This window comes from Stigmatopora argus, chromosome 10 (genome assembly GCF_051989625.1).
Source record: "Stigmatopora argus isolate UIUO_Sarg chromosome 10, RoL_Sarg_1.0, whole genome shotgun sequence".
In the NCBI taxonomy this organism is placed as follows: Eukaryota; Metazoa; Chordata; class Actinopteri; order Syngnathiformes; family Syngnathidae; genus Stigmatopora; species Stigmatopora argus.
Window position 1 is genome coordinate 7,330,146 of NC_135396.1, and position 17,496 is coordinate 7,347,641.

General features: G+C 37.4%; 1 long non-coding RNA gene across 1 annotated transcript in view; it reads left to right on the forward strand.

The window, feature by feature from the left end:
• The first annotated feature begins 11,354 nt into the window (after positions 1–11,354).
• Positions 11,355–17,496, forward strand: part of LOC144083351 (uncharacterized) — a 54,589-nt gene continuing 48,447 nt past the window's right edge. Inside the window, exons 1-3 of the long non-coding RNA XR_013303529.1 lie at positions 11,355–11,655; positions 13,105–13,212; positions 13,322–13,516. This is a non-coding gene — a long non-coding RNA (uncharacterized LOC144083351). The remainder of the gene's footprint in view (positions 11,656–13,104; positions 13,213–13,321; positions 13,517–17,496) is intronic.

The following is a 17,496-nucleotide window of genomic DNA, read 5'->3' on the forward strand; positions in this document are numbered from 1 at the left end:
CGTGTGTGTGTGTTTGTGTGGCAGTTGTTCTGTTTTATGTGTATGCATGTAGCAGGCATAATCGGCGCTGGAGGCCTTAAACTGAGTACAGCGCTGAGAACATCACACTGAGACGTGTAATACCAGATTAACACTACCACACTGAGGGCTTCCTAAATAGCTCCTGACATCTTTCAAACACACATGCTCATAGACGCACACCTACACACACAAACACACCCCCTCAAATTGATAACATTACAATTTCACTACTAGTCTTATCTGTAGCTTGCCGTTTTTTTCCAGTTATTTCCGTTGGAGGGTTTAATTTTATGTTACTAGTCTGCAAATGATGCATGTCTAAGTAGCGTTTTATAGATTTCAACAATATTCCTGGTGGGGAAAAATATGGCATAAAGCCTCACTGAGAAGATAAAATCTTTCGCTTTTACTTGTTTTTTTAATGACACTTGTAAAGATGGATGTGAATTGACTTTGAAAGTTGAATTTGTGTAGAAAGCAAGATACATTTTTGTCCTTTTCTAGCTGAGCCATGATTGGTTTTGTGGGAATGTGTATAGACCTTTTGGCATTGACGCCAATGTCTCTGGTAAAAGGACACTCGGTCCTTTTGTTATATGTTTGTTCATTCTTAACACTGGAAAACCAAAGGGTGAAATTTTGACCTAAAGTAATCGCTGGCACAGTAATAAAACTTGGGTTCTAAATAGTTTATAGGAGTAGGCTGGCACTGTATCATATTGTTTTTATACACAATGTCACACACATCCAAAACCACTTCTTAGCAATGCATTGACCTTTTTAGGTGATAAATTAGTTTAGAGGATAGGAATAAAATGTCCTGACACCACCAATTGCAGCTGCTGCTGCTGTGTAGATACGTGCAAGAGTGTAGAAAGATAAACATCAGGCTCAGGAACCAGTTTGTCACATCAGTTGCAAATTATTCATGCACTCTGTTCTCTCTCTTTCTTAATGTGTATGTATTTATGCATTTGCTGATATTTAGCATTAGAGCCACAAGTCAGTGCTTGTCACAAGTGCTAACTAATCTTTCAATAATGTGCCTTTGAGGGTCACACAATAACATAACAATTTCCAGGTTAATAAAACATGCAACAATTTAAGTGATCTTTTTTTGTGTAAGAGAAATCATGGTATATTATCAGTTAAAATCACCTATGCTCACCAAAGAGTCTTGTAAATCAGTGGCAATCACCACAAATCTGACCGTGAAAAGTTAAAGACAGACAATAAGGAAGAGACAGCAGAAAATCTTTCTAAGAGTGCATGAAGTTTATCACTTACGACGAAAAGGGAAGACATGTTTTTTTTTTAATCGAACAGATAAGCCCAGTTTTAAATACTCCTTGGGATGCTATCATGAACTCGCCTCCATTTATATTCACACTAACTTGTCTGTAGTTTTATTCAATATACACTACTAATCAAAAGTTTTGGACATGCTCCCATGCTATTAAAGCTGGGCAAACTTTTGAAAAGTATTTTGTATGCGTAATCTACATGAGTGTAAATTTCCCCCGTCATACCTATTTGACTGGTGATTATTCTTGGATGTACAACAAAAATTTACCATTCAGTATGATGAGAACGTGTCTCAAAACCTATTGGTGTTACTCTTTGCTCTGCTCTCACACATTATGTGCTGGTATAGACTTTTTCCTCACTTTTGCCTTTTTGGGTTGGCATTTTGTATAAGGTTTTGACGTAAATTCGATGGACAAATGCCCTTCATGACCTCAAATTGCCCTTTTATTTGCGCTTGGGAGCTGAACGACTGGCCTCTTTAGCTCTCTAAAAGACTAATTAGAAAGGGAATGAGTGATTTGATGGATTGAAACATCGGCTATATAAAGTGTTCACCATGAAATATTGATTGTGAAAGCTAACTCAATGTTTGCCAACAAACATGTTTGTGTATACTCATCAATCTTGAACAGTATAGAAATGCCTCTCATCTACATCGTTCCATTTCCTATACAGATCACTTGAGTGTGGGTCATAGACGGCACTAGAACCGTTCTTGACTGACAAAAGGCTGAATGGAAGATGAGTGGACTGCTTGCAAATCAGTTAGAGGATGGTGGATAAAGGGGCATTGAGTCAAAATGGAGTATGCGCCATCTGCTGAAAATCAGCTGTCTGAATAAGCACACTCCGACAGCTCAATTAATGTGCACTAGTTCAAAAAAAAAAAACCAAAAATATGTTGACAAGGAAGGGATTTAGGGGGTTTAAACTTTATTGTGTGCTTATCTTTGTGTATCAAGGTAAAAGTGTTAGCCCTTCTTAGTACATTCACTATTCTACCATGCCACAAGGGCATTCTCTTGTGCCAAAGAAGCAAAAAAAAAAATATTTCAAAGGCGTCAAGCAAACACCATAAGATACATGAACTCAAATCTTAGTTGAACTGTGAGAACATTTACAGTTTATAAAGTGGGCTATATAAACACGCTGTGACAACTGTCTAATTACATTTCTTTTTTCTTCCTTAATCTATTTTTCCCCGTGTGTTCCCCACTTCTTACTCATTTCATCTCTGCATTTTGGCCCCAAGTTTGGCGGCACATCCATGTGCTCTGGATAAACAACCCAGGACCAATTGATAAATCAATACATCACTGTAATGAATTCTGTCTGGTGCTTTAGGTGTATAATTAAAGCCCCACCCTTCTTATTTTCCTGTTAAGTAAAGGCCAGTTTAATGTTAACAGAGTGAAGCCACCCACCTATAAAATTGGGGGAAAAATGCAAAGGAGAGGTAGGAATGGTTGGATAGTGAAATCAGTTTAATAGGTGATAGAGCTTATGGAAGGGGGTCAGGGAGTGGTTGTAGTTCGAGACTTTTTGGGTTAATCAGCATGATTCCCATGGTGATGGATCGCTCTAGCTGATTATTTGAAATACTGAATTTTTATTATGAACTGTGTAACCTTGGGCACAAAACTTACGACTGAAAAGTATGTGAATGTTTGCACTCACAGCTTCCGTTTGACAACATCAATCTAGTCCTGCTGCTTGCAGTTTGAGCAACTGCAGTTACTTTTAGCTTTGACCTACTCCCGCTGCCATAAGATGGAAGACAGATGGCAAGAAGGAGATCAATACAAAGTCAACTATGACTGTAACATAAATGCATAATAGAAACAAGGACAATAACACATATAAACTCAAATCCAAAGAGATCCTGTGTTAAATTACATTACATTACATAAGAACAATGCAATTTCTTTTCAATTGTGTATTTTGAAAAAAATCAATCATTTTGAGCTTTATGACTGTAGAACCTTCACAAAAACAGGCATTGCATTATACCACCTTTCTTTTTAAAATACTAATATTTGGGAAATGAGAACAATAAATTAAAGGTGACCTTGAATGGAATTTCTCCCTACATCAATGTTTTTTTAATATTGCTATAAATATAATAACAATGCTGTTTGCATATTTGTATGTTTGTAAAAAAATGCTATCTAGGACATACAATAATATATATACTCGACTGTATAAGCAGGAAGACAATTAAAATTTATGATTTGTGAACTATGATTCAATTAGCTTGTGAGACATAAATTAATAATACAGGAAATAATACAGGAATAGTATTTGAGCCCCTCCGTCTCCTCTCCTTCCCTCTTCACAGTCACTGCTCTTTTCTCACATGATTCGCTTCATCCACTTTAATAGAACCACCTGTTAGAGTTCCTCATTAGACATCCCTGGTTGACGCCCCTTTAGATTTCTGCATCACGTGTGTGTGTATGTGTATGTGTGTTTGCCTGTATGCATCTTATGTTCAATCATGAACATATGGCAAAATCATTTTTTTATTACTTAGGTGATTGTGGATGCTGCAATGACATTGTTTTAAATTTAAAAAATCACAAAACTATAATGTAATCAAAGTGAAAATTACCATCATTTATTTATTCTTTCATACGTCAAAGCTCATCCACAACCCGCAGCATGTGGCGCAAAAAGTGCCTAGAGGCAATAAAAATGCTCCTCCCCACCATGTCCTCAGAAAGCCCACCTAACATGGAAGATGAGTTCTGTAGACATAAAAAATAGAAAGTAGCATTCATTTTCTTACTTTTTAACATATAGAGGTATTTGATTGACATCTGGCACTTCAGCGTGATCTTTCCAGCGTACTTAGACAGATGATACAGTTAATGCATTTTATATTTCAATGTATAGTCAGAATTTTAGATGTAATTCATTAAGATGTTTTTGATTTTCCAACCACTGGTGTGGCTTTCTGACCTCCCAGGAATGAGCCACCATTAGTCAAAACCTTTCCTCGACTGAAAAAGTTTAAATAAAATATGAGCATGTGAGAAGGCTCTAATGAAAGAGCTAGCATTTAGTCTTTTCCACCTGGTGAGAAATATTTGTTTAATCAATGTTTCTGAAGTTTTTTTCCTCCAATTTGCTACAGCAATTTAATGGATTTCTTTACATCCCTCTGTGATGATAGTTTTGGATCAAACATAATCATGAAGCTAACAAAATTTCCTTTGAATGTCTGAAAAGTATTTTCTTTTCTGTTTGATCTTTGCTGTTCCTAATTATCGCTCTGTATAATTCATTGTTTCTTTTCCATTATTGCATATTGACTCTGTCTCTGTAGAGTTATTTTGGTTTACATTTGTTCAAAAACATTTTTCTAACTTTATTTGAAATAGACATCCGACATTTTACCTCGTAGGCCTATACTTTTACATTTTCTTTCTATTTATCTGACTTCACAGGACTCCCATAGCAAGCCCTGGAATCATGTTGCTTATATGCTAGCGCTATATAACTTTTTAAGAATGTGGTAAAAACTTCTGCTTATTCTCTTTCATACAGTTGTTGGCAATATTTATGTAAGCAGGCTGCTCAGTCCTATCGAGTTGACGAGGCTACAATCACTAAGAATAAGATAGAATTTGCAAAAAATGCTAATGAGGAGAAGCAAAATGGAGATGGTTGTGAATAAAGTGTTAGCAACAGTTTTATATTTTCTCATTATTATAAGAGGTAAAGCAGCGCAGGGTCTTTTTATGATTGTCCCTTTCCCAAACAGTTTATTACACCTGACAAACCATTTGGCAAGGCTATCAAAGACCCTGAATCCTCTCCAGAGGTTCTTTCATTTTCATCCAAATAATTAGATTTCTTCTTCTTCTCTTTCCCGTGAACGAATTGCAATTTCTACTTTAAACACCAACTCACCTTCAGTGGTGAACCTTGGAACACTTGCAGGAATTGTCCTAGTGAGTCATGTTTACTATACACAACTTGCAAAACTACTTTGATTATAAAACATTATAACGACATCCAGAAATGTCGCCTGATGCGTAATTATCAATTGCCAGATAACTTCTGAATTGCATAACCTCAGGCTTTTTTGACTCCAACTCTCCTACTCCAGTCTGTTAAAGAGCTCGTATGAGTGCATTTTTACTGCACTGTGTTCAGGTTGAACACACAGCTGGGCAATTGGCGGGTAAAGTTTTATTAAAGCTCGATATACAAGCTTAAGCTACTTTTATCCGTGTGAGGAAAAAAAGGGAGAATGTCAGCACATAATTAAATTAGATGAAAGGCGACGAATGAGCGACTTCCTCTCTTTAAACACAAATGACTTAATCAGAACCTTGGGCGAAATGTGAGACAGACGGCTACAAGATCGCAGGGAGGATAAACATCCCTTTTCGGCACATCTCTCTTCTTTGTCGCCATGTCTTCATTATCCATCTGAACTGGCTGAATGTCTTATCGTATTTTGTCTATCCTTTGATCTACCCTTTACCCACACAATTCTACAACGTATAAACACAATTACTCTTTGGTCTATTTCATCTCATCTCCTCTCCTGCACTCACTTCCTGAGTTCACTTTCCTAGCCAGCTTCACGCGGGCCTTGAATGCACCACAAGCAGCACACATTGGTTTCAGATTACAATGGCTTTTTCTGGAATATTAATCCTGTCACAGATGTCACTGAGCTGTCATGCTGTGTACGCTGAAAGAAACTGACAGTTTAGTTTGATCTCCTCCCTCCTAATGATTAGATTTGTCTGTTTTGAAGTATTTGATAGCTTCCAACCATCTTCGGGATGCATCAATGATTGGACACTCTAAATTGTCCCTGGGGAATGGGTGTGAGAGTGCATGGTTGTCCGTCTCCTCGTGCCCTGCGATTCAGGGTGTCCCCTGTCTCTGGCCCGGAGTCAGCTGGGATAGGCTCCAGCACCCCCGCGACCCTAACAAGGATAAAGCAATTCAGAAAATGAGATGAGATGAGAGGAGGATATCATTTAACTTTGCATAAAGTTGTTTATAATAGATATTTGCCCCTTCTAGATTGTAGTATTATGCATATACAATGATTTATAATCAAGGTGGAGGTTTAATCACTATTTCTGCACAGCTTGTACATTGGATATAATTAGATTGTGGTTGTATACTTATATAAGTGCCATCTGGTATATTGTGCACTATTCTTCATTTTATTGCTATTGCTCCTGATGATGACTACATTTAAATGTTTATTTTCAATATTTATGGTGCCGCACACATTTGTAAGCAATTAGTATTCATTACAAAGTAAAGTTCAATATATTCTAGACATCCTAGCTTGTTGGTTGAAATTGTTGTTCTACTTTGTTTCAAGTTAATGCTCTATAGCTCTCTTCTAAAAATACAGTACGTACTGTATAATATTTGTTCAGGGTAGAGGTTATGGTGTCAATAAAAACGTTTGTGATTCCTGTTCAATTGGCCATCTAACACAATTAAGAACAATAAAATGTATTCAAGTTGTCGACATAACAGAAAAAGCAGATGAAGAAAATGGGGTTCCTAATAACGGATAACATTTTTGTTATACTAATATTATTCATTAGCATATGTTATGCTTTGATTATGTCCCCAAGTGAGACAGACCAAAAGCAAAGAGTTGTCTGCTGCACTCTACACAATAGCATCTGTGGGTCACAGTGGGTGATGTATTTTGTACGGAGGTGTCGCGATGTGCATGCTTTTTCCCGTGTGCATGCCAGCATGGAAACCTGTTGTCCCTGCAACTTTGCTACAGACCTGAGGGAAGCCATAAGACTGGCTAATTAGTAGCACAGAGGGAAGTAACCCCAGCGGCCAATCAAATCTGCTTTTGAAACTGTTTCCCCCTGAGACGCCATGGAAACAGGGCAGCTGAACAACGAAGGGAATGATATATGAGGTTCGAGCTGATCACTAATTTAGTAGAAACAGCAACGGGAAATGTCCAACTGTGTTACACAGTGTCTTTTTGTTTTCTCTGTTCTGGTACTGTAATGTTATTTGACCATGTCATATTTTTTCAAGGAGAAATGTTGCAACTGTTCAGAGATAGACAAGTTCACACAGAGTGCATGCACAAGGGGTTTTGTTTATATCACACTGCATTAAAATCTATACTTTAGACTGCAGTACTGCATGTGTGAATATCATGAGCGTAACTTTTTTTGTCTCAGCTTGAAGTTACTTTCAATCATAACACAATGAGGTGAAGAAAGACGGAGCAGAGGCAAAATGAAAGCAGGTTCAGAAAGCCAAAGAAGGGTGGACAGGATGGTACAGACTTAGAATGACGATATGATGCATTACAGTGAATTCATAATGAGTTCAGATAGAGGAGGCTCATTAAAAGCAATCTAGCAATGCAATGAAATGGATCAATGCAGTCTATAACTCTGAAGGAGATCCCATTCATCTTCCAACTGAATTTGCGGACCCGTACGTAGCACCTACTTTTATGTGCGCGGTCGCAAATTAGCATACACTCGAACAGAAGAGGCAATAGATTACTTTGAAACATATCATTTGTAAGACCACTTCGATCTGAACTCAAATCAATTATTCTTCTCTGCATCCATCTGTCGCTCACCATGATTTCAAAGGTCAAACTGTCCTTTGAGCTGTGTTCATGCTGACACATCTTTACACGATGATCAATAAGCATTTGTTTGTCACTCCTATTTCATTACAAAATCAAACAAGCTTCTTTTGATTTGGCATAGGCCAGCACAACCAAAGCAGGTACCGTGGAACCCTGAAGATCAATCATTGTTTGGGGGGCAATAGTCAAGCTGTTGTGGGTTTCATAGAACAATCATTAGAAAAAAATATTTATACAGAGGTTTAGAAAAATATATAATCCTATAGTAGTTAACTGCTCTGAATCTGATACTATCACAACAATTATCAACTCAACTTTGACAATTTTCATAAATTCTGACTTCGGGTTATCCCATCAGGGGTTACGACAGCAAAACAGTCTATCCTGGTGAAACATTTGGCTCAAGCGAGATTTAAATCCGGGCAACCACAGCGGCAACAGGACCCTCAGACCATTTAAAATGCAAAAGAAAAGCAAAAGACAAACTGTTAATCTAACGGTTCCTGAAATGAGGTCTGTTGTAGTATCATGAGGGCATATATTATGTCAGTGTTAACAAGCATATTGTTCTTATTACTCCTTGCTTGACTTATTTGATCTTTGAACAGTGCGTATAAAGACAGGTGAGAGGGCATGTAGAACTGATTACAAGAGCAACATCTTACTAAAGACATTGGCTGATTTTACAACAGCCCTGAGTGCTGCATGCTTTTGAACCCCTTTCCAATAACAATGGGAAATTTCAGCACATTTAGTAATTTACCTTTGGCACAGTTGGTAGCACGAGTTGTCATGTGACCTAAAGGTCAGTGGTTCAATTGCTGACTACTGTGGTTTGTCCTTGGGCAAGACATAGCACTCCACTTTGCTCCCCCAGTAGGTTGGCAGCTCCTTGCATTGAAGTAGCACCATTGATGTATGAATGTGAGCTAATGTAAGGAGCTCTCCATATTCTATTTTTAACATTTTAATTGTGAACGTGAGAACCCATGGGGTAGAACATGGAATTAGCCAAAGAGCTAATTTACTGACCTTTGAGAAAGTTTATTGGGTGGCACAGAGGGAAGGCCTGCTTATGTGACCAAATGAAACTAGTGATCGATTGACGTCGTAGAGTGTTAATGTTCATGGCCGTTGTCATGGTAAAGGTTTATGGGGTTGTAAGATCAAACTTTACAACTACTGAAAATGTCTTCCATACGTTGAAATTTATACACCTTATCATGGAACATTTTATTGTTATGAGATGCAATGCCCTTGCAGTTACTGCAGCCATTGCTGTGTCTCACAATATCGCCCATTTCGCAATAAACTCTTGTAGAATTTATTTCAACCACTATGAGATAAGCACTTGAGTTACCTTCTGTTATACTAGTCCAAATGGTCAGACTACACCGTTGATCATCACTTAAGTCCTCTTGTCATTGTTTTTTTTTCATGCAAATCATGTGTAAATTCTTAATGCCACATCTAATGATGTCGTCTGGCGTCATTTATTCCCTTTACATAATCACATTTGTGATTACTAGCCATTTTATAGTTTTTTTGGCAATATATAAATGAATATATGTTTTCAAGCCAATAAAATATTACCAGCTACTTTTCAATAAATTCATTTTAGTATATGTGTGCCTTTTATCGCATCTGTAGGTGTTTATTTTTCTTTCCCATTTTGGAAATTTACCAGTAAACTCTTTGTGACAACTTCTAAAGACTCAAGTTTTCAGCAAGAGCTTCTAAATGTTCACTAAAAGTCCCGATGGGGTGCTTTAATCTTCCGCTTAATTTTAAGAGGCATTTGCCTCTTACTGACTTGTGCACAATCCATGCATTTGTCGCCCTAATCCTTATTTATCCGCCTGCCTTTAATTTACAACACTGCACCTGAAAGCCATTGCGAGGCACTTGGTTTCAGCCCGTCACTCTGTGCTTTGTAAAATAAATAAACAAATACACAAACATCTGATGAAGATTTGACGCAGTCATTGTGAAAGAGTAATGGAATAGCCAAGTGTAATCACTAGACACGCTGTACCCTCTTTGGGAACAAACAGAATGTAGAGTGTTTTAACATTGAAGAACAAAAGTACTCTATTGAATTGTCATTTGAGAGAGGCCAGGATTTGTTTGAGACATATTGTTTTAGTACGTTTATGTTAGTTTATGTGTGGATTTGTTCTTGTGTTTATATAGAGAATAACAATACTATTCACACTAACATGTTGGGAGCCAAAAAAACTTGTCCATAAAGGTTAATTGTGTCTTGATAGACTGTATTTTTACATGCCGGTATATCATAATTTCCTTATTTCAGACACACGTTTTCCTATTTAAGTTATAACACAGCAAAATTACAAGATTAATAACAAATAATGAACAATCAGAAGAAGAGACTCCAAGCGACAGTTTGAAAGAAGATAACATTTCAGCAAATTATTTGGGATGTTTCTTTTAAATGATAACTGTGCATGTGTGAAATTAGTATATGTGCCAGAGATTGTTCAGACATGCACATAACCATCTGAGAATTTTCCAGCAGAGCATGCACACATTAAGTGATATTCATAAGGCAGGAGGGGTGCCATTCCTTAGCACTTTGAAAAGCACTAGAGCATTCATCTCTGTGGCAGAATGTGCAAAATAAAAACAGATTGGAACTATTTAGGTATTTGAATTGGAAGAATGCAGCAGAACATAAAAAACAAACAGAAAAAAAATCATCTAACCAGACCTGTTAGGTCTAGGAACAACACAAATTACCTAGATACTTTGCACGGTGAAAATTTCCTGCATTTGGAATGAATAGTGACTTGGATAATTACCAGTAAATACAATGTAAGTAGCCTTTTTTCATATCTATATATAATGATGTATCAGCCAGGCTTATTTACCAGTATATCATGACTTTCAAACTACTCTTTATATTTATATACAAAAATTGTGCTACAAAACACAACAAAAAAAGCTTAACTATCTGAAAGGCATTTTTAATGGGTTTTTGGGAATTCCAATACTCAGAATAGGATTCCGCTTTGGCTCTACTTTTCTGTAATGGAGCTTCTATTCTGGAAGATGAAAACAGTTAATGTTTAATGTCTCATCGGTGGACTAAAACAATATCTGAATCACATGAATACTTATTAAATAATTCAAAATTGTCTGTCAGCATCCTTTCATTGCTTTTCCTCTGGTTGCGCTGCTTCCAGATGCGTGTTTTCATATTTAAGCATTTAACCAATCATATTTCAGCCATCATTTGTTGTCAGGGCAGAAATCTACATGGAGGCCTTCACAATCAGTGCTTTAACCAATCAGATTTCGATTTGGCGATGCCAACGCCTTCTCGCAGGTATAGTGTAGACGTCATCGCTTTCGCAAACAATGATTGGCTCGTGTTAGTGTGGACTAGCCAGTGCTACTAAACAATCTGTAGCGAGTTGCACAAGCAAACATATTGTTGTGTTTATTTAATAGCGGTTTTGTAAATCCACGATGGCTGAATGAGGAGAAGAAATTGATTTGTTTGCAGATTTAGTGAAAAAACTTGTTCAAGACGGACTTTTCAAGAAACGATGGACATCATTAAGAAAGGCCGGACAACTCCGAAGCTAGCAAGCTTGTCTCATCCGGGAACGGACATTTGCAGCCCTAAATCGAAAAAAAACTTATTCCAGAAATCGATGGCGATAGCAACGAAGGAGGTAAGAAAGGAGGATGGATCTTGTGTACAAATAAGGATTTTTGGTGAGTAAAATATGACAATATTCCTAAATCAATTGTATGACGATGTTATTGATGATTTTTATGTGTCACAGCTGTAGCTGCAGTAAAGTTTTTATAGTCATAAAATACTTTTTGTGGGTTGGATTGATTCACACTGAAGGCATCGGTTTGAAATAATGTGTGATTATTTTAACCTTAGTGATTAATTCCTATTATTAGTATTTTCAAAACACTAGAAAACTTGATAATTTGTGGAGGATACTGTCACATACAGATTGAATAAGATCCCCTCTGGTTAGCAAACTTATATTTTCACATCAGTTTTTGAGGCTTGCAGAAAATGTTACAGTTAATGATGTTGCATCAATTAGAGGCAAATCAATAAGAGGGTTGGCTAGAAGCCACTGGCCCATTTAGTTAAATGATGTTGGCACTTTTGATCAATTAAGATGAACTGATGTTTGCCTTATTCAATGGTGAGAACTTACCGGATTGCTAAAGGAGTCCTGAGAGGGACATGAATGTTAGAGAAACAAGCTGTCACGTTGGCAAAAATTGAAATGTTTTGACAAGCAGATGATGTTTGTAGTCGTGATTCTAGCTTCTGACATATGCTGTTTAATTACACTCTTTGCGTCCAAGTTTGGACATGTAATGTCATACCAAATCAAATATTAATAGGAGTCGTGTATTCTCAAAATTATAAAAATAAACAAAAAACTATATGATAAAATATCTAAAAATGTGGCATTTTGCACCCTTAATATAAAAGAACTTGACTAAACCAAAAAGCTATTTTCCAGCACAGTTTAAAAAGAGCGTGACTACTATTACTACACAATTACACAGTAGAAATTGACTATTTTTCTTATGACTATTAAACCATATCAAAATGAACATTGGATGCCTTGAGGAAACGAGCTGACAATAAAGCTGACTCTCATAATCGAAAGCACAACATTCAATTATGGAAGCAAAAGAAAGTCGGCATATGTACATGATTGTTTTTCCTTAGCTCCTAATTTCCTCCTTTTTTATCACCTACTGTTTGCATTATCATATCTTCCTGCTGATTGATGTTATTGTTTGAAATACCTCTAATATAGGCACTCATTATCCATTCCCAAAGTTATTGCAGTTTTGTGAGTCTCCTCAATAGGAGCCCACTACTGAAGCAGGAAATGTGACTGAAAACATGAAATTGGACTTTAATGAGTTCAATCCCCTTGCGCTTTATGTTTATGATTTGTATCCCACAGTGAATACATTGTGTGAATTACGTGCAATTTTCAGAGGATCTGTGCCTTTTGGCGGTTATAAAACTGCCACACAACAAAAAGGAAGTTGAAAGCAGCTTTTTAATTGGACATTCAAGTGGCACTTGTCTCTACAAAGAGAGCTATTTAAGAGCTGGTGTCTTGTTCTAGATCTTGGAGGGAACTGAAGAAGTTCACGGGCCGGGCAGGATGCATTAGCTTGACGCTGATGAAACATTCCCGACTCATTTGTTTCCGGAACCATCAGATTGTTCTCTGGTGAGACATGATGGAGTGACACTGTCATGAGAAATTTACACAAGGCTTGTTGTCTTCTAACACAAATGCACACCACTCATGTATTTGCTCTTTCCTTCTCATAACACAGGCAGCAATGTGTGTCAATTTGACAGCAACCATATGAACACTAGGAGGTGTGAGGTGCAGCGACTTCTAAGCCATTTAGCACTCGATGACCTGTGGAGAAAACGGCCCCATCATGATAAAGTGCCTGATTCCCACACGTTCAATTATATGTCAAAGGGCAGGACGTACATCAACGTGCTGTATCGACCAGCAACAGGTATGGATTGTGCTGCTATGAGTCTATATGTTTATGATATGGTGTTGTTTATACTGTAATTGGAGTTAGATGGGTCATATCATTCAATTTAAGAGAAAGCAATGTTTCTAAGGTGGCCAGGTGGACGAGTAGTTAGTGCATTGGCCTCACAGTTCTGTGATCAAGGGTTTAGACCTTCTTGTGTGGAGTTTGCATGTTCTTCCCGGGGTTATTCCGGTTTCCTCACACATCCCAAAAAATGGGTACTCGGCCGTTTGGTCGCCGGACTTTTGGTCGCCGGACGTTTGGCCGCCCGGAAGGTTATTGATAATTACCATTTAAAGTTGTTGCTCAAATTCCCTAAATACAAACTGTTAATTATTATTTCGTCATACTTAATGCCCTATTAATTATTAGGCTAAAGAAAAGCTCAAAATTTCCCATACTTTTATTGTGTTTTGTTGGAGAACTTGTTAAGACCCTGACTGACGTCCCTTCCTAAGGGACAACTCATGTACATACAAACTCTCTCTACACTCACACGTCCACTCAGTGAAACTGCTCAGGGCCATTGTTGGCTTTGATTGATGCGTAGACCGTGTTGTTTTACCTTGTTTTGTCACCGGACTTTTGGTCGCCGGACGTTTGGTCGCCCGTTGTTTGGGTCCGGGCGACCAAACGTCCAGCGACCAAAAGTCCGGCGACCAAACGTCCGGTCACGCTAAAAATGCATGGCAGGTTGAATGAACACCCTAAATTGCCAATAGGCGTTTGTGATGGGTGTCCATCTTCTAGCGCCCTGCGATTGGCTGGTAACCTATTCAGGGTGTCTCCTGTCTAGTGCCTATAGTTGGATGGGATAGGCTCAGGTTCATTTTTGCATCTTAAATTTATTTTTGTACCCAGGTGAACTTGGTGGCTTGACACCTTGGAATTTGTTTTATCTGAATTCATCAGAGCATGCAGCTGCCATTTTAATGATAAGCTATGACTTTTTCACCCTCATTCACGGTAGACATCTCGTCGCATTACAAATGTATCTTCCTGTCAGTTTAAAGAAACGTCACATTCATTATTTTTAGTTTCACTGCCAAGCCATATTCTTGTGTCCCTTCCCTTTGTCGAATCAAGGCCATCTGACGTGCTGTTGTCTGCCTGAATTGTAAACACACTTGACCTCTGAGTGTCTTTAGCGATGAAAGGAAATATACTAAATGTGAAAATGATTTTTTTTATCTCATTTTCACTGACAATTGATCATTCCAAAAATAAAAACAGAGAAAACTAAAGGAGCAGTTTGTCATGACTGTTGTCTCTGTTTATTGGAAAAGCAAATGAATGGAGTCAGGTTTACGTTCATGAGCAAGCTAATGAAAAAAAACATGTACCAAGCAATCATAAATCATTAATTCAAAAATTGCTTTAACTCAGTTGACTTTATCCCCTCCAAGAAACTCTGCTTACACAATAGTTGAAGACCTGCAGAAAAATAATGCTGATCCAATAAATTAAACTGACAAACATTGCAACATCAGTGATGTTGAAGAAAAGAAATATTGCAAAATGTTTCAAAGTAGACAGAAAAAAAGCCTGGTGATAATATAAAATAAATGCTGATATGCATGTGCGCACATTTCATTTTGTGCAGTGTAAATGCCTAAGCATGTATTCCAATCAATAACACTTGAGCCTGAGAGGATGTCAATAGGAGCTGCACTGCAGTGGAATTCATGATCCAAGGAAATGAAAACAAAATGTGTGAAATGGAAGAACAGAGCACGTACCAGAAAAAAAATATTAGCTGAATTAAAGAGGTGAGATAAACGGCAGAAAACAGAAGAACATAATGATTTACGGGGGTAGCAGTCATGTTTGAGTGATGTGCTGAAAAACAGCAAGGCATTTGTCAGGATAGGCAAATTTTTGCATAATTGTGTTCCCTTACTGAGTCTGTTTACACCCCCTGTGAGGCTTAAAGACAGCAAAACATGGATCTTTCTCCAATAAGATAAAAATAAGCAATAAAGCCAAGACGGCACACCAAATACTGTACAGCAGGGGTGACAGGGGTTCAGAATACCCTAACTGGTTTCAGTTTACCCTAAACTTTGAGACACTAAGTACAAATTAGGTCTCCCTGCACACTTTGAATTGCAAAAATATTTATTTTATATTTGCCACTAACGTATAATAAGACTGAATCCAAAACTTATTTAACTTGATTTGGGTTGGGGTAGGCCCCAAGGACAAAACACATTACAGCAAAGGATTGTTAAAATAGACATACGCAGACATTATTATTTATTGTCCATGTATAGACCACATGCAATACCAAAAGGATGTACTCCAGCATACATAAACATGCAAACTTAATTCTTTATGTTCTCCTTGGGTCTGATAAACTTGCTTATGACAACTAATAATTCAGTTTTCCCTTCTGGTCTTAATTAGGGCCAGTTACTACCAATTGTTTGATGCTAATGCATTCTCCTTTCTTGGGTATCTCCAGCATCTCTTATCATGGTGAACTTGCATTTATGATGCAAAGGGCCATTTTGGAAGTTTTTACCCAATAGTTTACCAAGTATATTTCGTAAAGTTTCTCACCAATTCCCACTTTCCATGTTCTGCTAGCCACAGATCTGGTGCACTACTATTAATAAGGCATGATAAAATATGCATTGTTATAAATTGGCCTGAGTTTCAGGTCTACCAAAGACTGATTGCTTTTCCACTTGTCAATGGACTGCTTTTTCAAAAGATCACTCAAGACTAGATGAAAAGAAAGAAGAATGACTGAGAGAGCCTTCTGTTATTTAGGGCTGTTGTTCAAGCTTTGTCTTTGCTGTCCCTCTTGTAAAGCAGTGGCCCATGAATCCTGATAATTCTCTATTTAAACAACAACCATCTCCTATCGAATTAACCACCACCTGTCACCCTTAATGTGCTCTCTAACTTACTGTGCTATTATCAGTCTGGATCACAGCTCACAACCTTTTCTACCACCATGACACACAATTACAATCCATTCAATCTACTGGGCATGTATAAAAAAGAGAGCATACTAATGATATCCCTGGATACTAATTGGCACTTTTTTACAATAATGAAGAAATTTAAATCATTGAATTGGCAAACTTGTATACGCGAGGCAATCTCCGTTTTAATTTCAAGGAAATCTTTGCTTGGCAGGGCTTTTGGACGTATAGAGACAAAGTCAACGCCTGCCTTTTGTTTAGGTGTTTATGTGGCTGTTAGGCTTACACTTTGATAAAATAAATTTGCAATTAAATATAGGAATGCATATTTAATATGTGATGTATTTATTTTTGTATATTTTAGTAGTCCAGAGGTGTGCTCCCTAATACTAAATTTCTGTTACACTATAGTTTAGAGGAGAGGGAAACAATAAGAGCAATTGGATGTTTGTCCCTCCAATCTTAGCCCTTCTATTCAAACAATTGTAGGTTAAACAACTCATATTTAGTAATGTAATCTGGTTTGTTTGTGTATTTGTGTTGGGTGTGTGTGGAATAAATATTTGATGTCGGGAGTCACACTGAATCCTCGTTCCTCAGATCACAGTACTATGTTGGGACCAGTGATGATTTTTAATAATACATGAGGTCACTTATTTGTCACATCAAACAAATGCTAATTTTGTTTCTTTGTTATAGTTTTATTTTTGCTTTTTAATTGGCTTGGACATTTTATCAATTAATGAAAGACTGTAAATACCACTGTGTTCTAAATGTTTTAATGACATTATATTGGTCATAAATCATTTAATGGTTACCTACCCCACTGTGTGCCAAACTTTAATTGAGCCTAAGCATGTTCACACTGGTAAACATCTTATGCCACAACACTGAACATAACTGTCCCAAAAAGTGACAACATAAGTTAACTTTGAATCTGCCTCCATCTTATGGAAGACAATATTAATTTTCTGCCAGGTGGGAGGTTGACAAAGGATGCAGGCGGTTATGAGTCTTATAACA